At 42.8% G+C, this 6,000-nt stretch overlaps 1 protein-coding gene across 1 annotated transcript in view; it reads right to left on the bottom strand.

Annotated features, from left to right (window-relative positions):
- Positions 1-681: 681 nt before the first annotated feature.
- The window catches only part of LOC134915769 (carcinoembryonic antigen-related cell adhesion molecule 3-like), a 93,031-nt gene continuing 87,712 nt past the window's right edge, over positions 682-6,000 (bottom strand). The window contains exon 8 of the transcript XR_010177398.1: positions 682-2,952. The gene's annotated coding sequence lies outside the window, so the exon portion shown is untranslated. The remainder of the gene's footprint in view (positions 2,953-6,000) is intronic.

Below are 6,000 nucleotides of genomic sequence, written 5' to 3'. Positions count from 1 at the left end.
CCAAACCATGCGCCGATGCCTACAACACGGTGCGTCGATGCCCCGTTCCGGTCCCCCCCAGGACTTAGCTTGTGATCGCGTGTGATCGTAGCTGAGTCCTCAGCATGCGCGCAGTGGCGCGCGTGCATGTGCAGAAGTGAGAAAATCTCCTTGCATTTGCCCGTACAAACGGATTTGTCGCATAAACCCATCGCTGAGTGGCGATCCGCTTGTACCCGAGCGACGCGCCTGTGCATTGCGGTGCATACGCATGCGCAGTTTAGACCTGATTGCCTGCTGTGCGAAAACGCAGCCTAGGGATCAGGTCTGAATCGGCCCTTATGACTATTGCTCCCCTGGGTAGGGTTGTAGTTTAGGCAGTATCTTGGTAAACAGAGCCAGCCCTAACCAATATGATGCCCTAGGCAAGATTTTGGCTGGTACCCCCTAGCACCACCGCTGGTTCTGCCTCTGACCTTGCACCTCTTTCCCAGCACCATCACCCCTCACCCATAGCAGTCCTTGTACCCCCTATATTTTAAATAGGAACAGTTCGCACGTTTGATGCACAGCCCAAAAAGGGGCATCTTCTTGCTGGGAAGGGGCATGGCCAAACAATAGTACCCCCAATTCCAATTACGCCACACAGTACTGCAACTTTAGTCACATTTTATCTTGCAATATTGTCCATAATTCATATTACATTGCACAGTAGTATCACTTTACCTTATAAACGTTATTTCTCACAGTAGAGCCCCTTATTCACATTACATCACACTGAATTGCTCCTTATTCACATTACACCACACCTTATTGCTCTTTATTCACATTAGACGACACAGTAGTGCCCTTTCTATATGCAACGCCACATAGTAGAGCACCTTATACACATAATGCCACACATTAGTAATGCATTTATACACAATTCCACACAGTAATGCCCCTTACACATATGAGGCACATTAATGTCCTTATAAACATAATGCACCTTACACATTATGACAACCTTTATTAATGCCCTTTTACACATAATGTCCCTTACACATATGCCGCATATTATTAATGCCCTTATACACATAATGACACACATAGTGGCCCTTTACACATATGTTGCACATTATTAATGCATTTTTACATGACACACATAATGCTCCTTACACACATTCCGAACACTACATGCACATAGCACTCACACTTCCACTAACACTGTGACCTCTGCCTCTGCTTGGATACAGATGTGTCCTTACAAATCTTGCATCAATGCTAACGTCGGGCACCTTTTTTTTAATGAAAATGCATCTTATTTGCATTGCTATGTGGCTAGGATGCACAAGAAGCTATTGCTGATTAAACTGATATGCAGCATGCCTATATACTGTGTGAGACTGTGGCTGTATCTGCATATGAAATGCCACATACAGAATATAGGCATGCCGCATATCATTTTAATCAGCAGAAGCTGATGATGCCCCTAGGCATATCAAATGCCCTAGGCAATTGCCTAGTTTGCCTATGCCTATGGCCGTCTCTGTTGGTAAATCCCCTGGCATTTGTATTATATGAGTTGACTTTGTGCAATAAAGCCTATTTTTGTGTATAACCTCCGAGCTCCTAAAGCTACTGTGCATCCTAGGCTGAAGCATAATGCTGGGTACACATTAGACGATGTGTGCCAAACATGACATTGGTGGCGACATGACCCGGCGGAGGTGCCGGCATTAACAAGTGCATACACACTTGCCGATGCCAGCGATGTAGGTCTGATGGAGGATGTCACTGATGACATATGGGAGCACGCACCCTCAGCGACATAGTGCGTACACACTAGACATTTATAACGATGTGTTGTTCCGATCCGTCATCTAGGGTGTACCCAGCTTAACACTGCTACCAGGTTAGCTGGCATGGTGCAAAAAACAAAATATGCCCTCCAGTTTCCTCACAGCTATGGCTTTCTCCTACAGTCCAAAATCATTCTGGTATGTTTATTGGCTGCTGACAAAATGTGTGTATTGTGCGATACAGAATTAAGGGGTACATTTACTAAGCAGGGATAAAGGCGGAGACATGAGCCAGTGGAGAAGATGCCCATGGCAACCAATCAGCACTGAAGTAACATCTATAATTTGCATATTATAAAATGATACAGATCTGCTGATTGGTTGAAATGTATCCACTGGCTCACTTCTCCACTCTTATCACTGCTTAGTAAATGTACCCCTTAGTCTGTAAGCTCTGAAGGAGAAAGGACTAGTGTGAGTGACTAATTATTATCTGTAAAGACCTGTTCAATATGGAGAAGCTACAGAAATAGTTATAATAAAGGTGCACCTTATACAGGCAAGTGCATTTATACTGGTACACAAATACCAATGTAATAATAACATTAAAATGTCAAAATACAACACAGGAAATAAAAGACAAATAAAGACAGAGCTTGTGTACTCATAACACATAACACATAACACATTTTGGACATCAACTTTGAATGGGCAGTAATTTGAAAGCCAAAGCTCAGGATTAGGTTCATTGAGATGGGTGGTATTCAGTATGCCGGCTGTTGGGATCCCGGCGGTCAGTATACCGGCGCCGGAATACCGACACCTGGCATACCAACAACTATGCTCCCTCTTGGGGGTCCACGACCCCCCTGGAGGGAGAATAAACAGCGTGGCACGCATAGTGCGCCACCGTGCCCACAAGGGTCTCATTTGCGCTCTACCAGCTGCCGGTATGCTGGCGGTCAGGATCCCAGCCGCCGGCATACCATACTACACCCCATTGAGATATATAGTTGATATCTGTGTATCTTCAAAGCTTCTTGGTTGAATTTTCATAAGTCCACAATGTCACTGGCAGTGGCAAGATATACTTCTTTATGTACTGTAAATCATTTCATTGTATCATCTAGTGTTACTGCTGTGGTCTCTGAAGGTTGTCATATGAACTCTCTAAATAGATGTATGTAAGATCCTACAAGAAGAAAAAACAACAGAATTTAGCAATTGACACAAATATTTCACTGAAGGCTTATACATGACCATATCATATTTAGATTAGAGATGTGCTGTTCGGTTCTCTGGAAATCTGAACCCAGCTGAATTTTGTGGTTCTGAACCAAAACTCGGGTTGGATCTCCTGAGAAGATCCGAACCGAGTACCAGGACGGTTCTACAAGTGGTTTAGAATTTGGGTTTTAAATCTGAATTTCAGGTTTTGGATTGCCAAAATTACAAGATTTTAGCAGTTTTTATAAATTTTCAAGAGCTCCAAAACCTAAGATTAGAAGTTTAAGGGCTCTATTTACTAAGCCTTGGATGGAGATAAAGTCGCTGGAGATAAAGTACCAGCCAATCGGCTCCTAACTGTCATTTTTCAAACACAGCCTGTGGCATGGCAGTTAGGAGCTGATTGGCTGGTACTTTATCTCCAGCGACTTTATCTCCATCCAAGGCTTAGTAAGTAGACCCCTAAATCTGAATTCCGAACCAAAACACTTGATGGTGGTATTGCAAAACCAAAACCAAAGCATGATGATGAAATTAGAATCAAACCCCACTATGAGTATAGCTCTAATTTAGATAAGGTACTGTACAGTATTAGTGCAGTTCGCTTTATCACAATGCAGTGCTTATCTTAGGTTATTGTAAAGGGGGGTACACACGGAGCGATAATCTAAGCAATCTGACTAGATTGCTTAGATTTTAAGCATTATCGCTCCGTGTGTACCCCCTACAGTGATAGCGATGGTGCTAGATTGGCCTGCATGCAGGCTCAATCTAGCGGGACGCTCATTTCTGTCACTCGCTGGGTGGAATGAGACGCCCACCCGTCTCCCCCCGCACACTCAGCACACATCGCGCTGTGCTAAGCGGGAGGAGAGAGATGTGCGTTGACCGGTTTGCTCAGCACACAAATCTCCCAAATCGGGCCATGAATACGGTCCTTTACAGAACCAACCGGCAGATTAATTAATGCCTGGAGAAGTGATAAAGCAGTGATAAGTGGAAGGTGATAATGCACAAGCCAATCATTACGGGTTTGAAAAATGACAGGAGCTGATTGGCTGGTGCGCTATCGCCTTACACTTATCACTGCTTTATCACTTCCCCAGGCTTAATACATCTGCCCCCCTGTGTATCAGATTAGAATAAAATAAAATGATTTATATAATGGAAATGTTCTATAGTTTATGCAGGGTTGGTATATGAATATATAACGGATTGCATGCCGGATTTATCTGGTTCCAGGGAAGCACTGCAGACTAGAACTGATCCAGTGCAGCCACTGCACGTATCACACATCATGATACTGTACATTATAATAATGTCATCATGTTTGATGATGTCATCAATCGCGTAATCACAACTTTAATATCATAACTCAGTCTACTCATTAGTTTCATTCTTTTTCATTTATTTATTGTCATTTCATCACCGATGGTAGTTGTCTTTAGTGAATTTACATATTGACACATCATTAGTTATGTAACGCTTTACCTGTCAGCAGTGATGTTATTCATACGATGTAAATTACATTGCTTTCAAACTTAAGCATTTGTGATGTCATTGGTGTTTACCATTTCAATGTCATCAGTATAAATACACATGGTGAGGTCATTAGTAATGTTATCTGTAAATATAATGTCAGTAGTGATTTGACCAATAAAATACAAATTGTGATGTCATCAGTGTTTGGGATCAGTTATATCACCCATTCTGATAGGATCTATTTGATGCCACTGACCTCATTCCTTTTGTACAGTGAATACACCCTTTGTAATGCTTGTAATATATTCCACTGTGATTTCATTCATTGTGATGTAATCAGTGATGCCGGTATTTTCTATTTAATCAGTCACCTATTTTATGTCACCAATTTTTTTTTACGCAGTCTGTGATGACCAGAGTTTTGATAACTGGCAAGTAAGACAACTGGTGGTAGTGGCTTTTTTCGGGGGTACCCATTGTTCTCTCTCTCCCAGGTTTGGCAACTACCAGCCTAAGCTCCAGAGTTAGAGCTAGTTATACCTTCGGAGAAACACAAACAGCTGTCAGGCCATATAGCTTGCGGTGCAGCTATCTAACTAACCAGATGCCTCTCTATTGCAATTTTTCTGGTGCATTTTTGGTGAATGTTCAATTAAAAACTTATTACATTCAACAACTACTATCTTAAAAAAATAACAATGATGTCTGCCAACATGTGTTTCAAGATTGTGGTGATTTTGCAGCTATTTTCTCGCTATTACATGCAGTGATTTGCAAATCACTAGAAAATTGCTGGAATAATGCGGGGGGCACCTCCTGCTCTAAAGATCAGGTTCTAGACTGTGAACTTGAATTATACATTATACATATGTTACCTTACTAGACTATGGTGTATTTTCTACAGTGCATTGCTGTTATTAATCTGTTATTAATCTGGTACATTACCATGCATGCAGCAGCTGAATTTGTATATATTTATGAAGGAGCCCAGACATTGCACTCTCTAATGGTTAGTCAAACCAATGAGGTGGTAGGCCACAAACCCTCGCTAGCTGTTTTTTGCAGTCCTGCGATAGCATAGTCGCCGCCCACCGGGGAGTGTATTTTAACTTTGCAAGTGTGCGATCGCATGTGCACCCGAGCTGTACTAAAAAAATTGGAGCAGTTTCTGAGTAGACCAGAACTTACTCAGCCGCTGCGATCACTTCAGCCTGTCCGGGGCTGGAATTGACGTCAGAGACCCGCCCTGAAAACGCCTGGACACGCCTGTGTTTTTCCAACCACTCCCAGAAAACGGTCAGTTGCCACCCACAAATGCCTTTTTCCTGTCAATCACCTTGCGATCGTCTGTGCGAATGGATTCTTCACACAAACCCATCGCAGAGCAATGAACCGCTTTGTACCCCTGTGACGCGCCTGTGCATTGTGGTGCATATGCATGCACAGTTCTGACCTGATCGTAGCACTGCAAAAAACGCTGAAAGACCCCCTATATCATAACATCACTGCACTACATGCCCTTATCCACTGC

The sequence above is a fragment of the Pseudophryne corroboree genome, chromosome 1, assembly GCF_028390025.1.
Source record: "Pseudophryne corroboree isolate aPseCor3 chromosome 1, aPseCor3.hap2, whole genome shotgun sequence".
In the NCBI taxonomy this organism is placed as follows: Eukaryota; Metazoa; Chordata; class Amphibia; order Anura; family Myobatrachidae; genus Pseudophryne; species Pseudophryne corroboree.
Note: the sequence above shows the minus strand (reverse complement) of the source record. Positions and strands in the feature narration are given on the sequence as shown.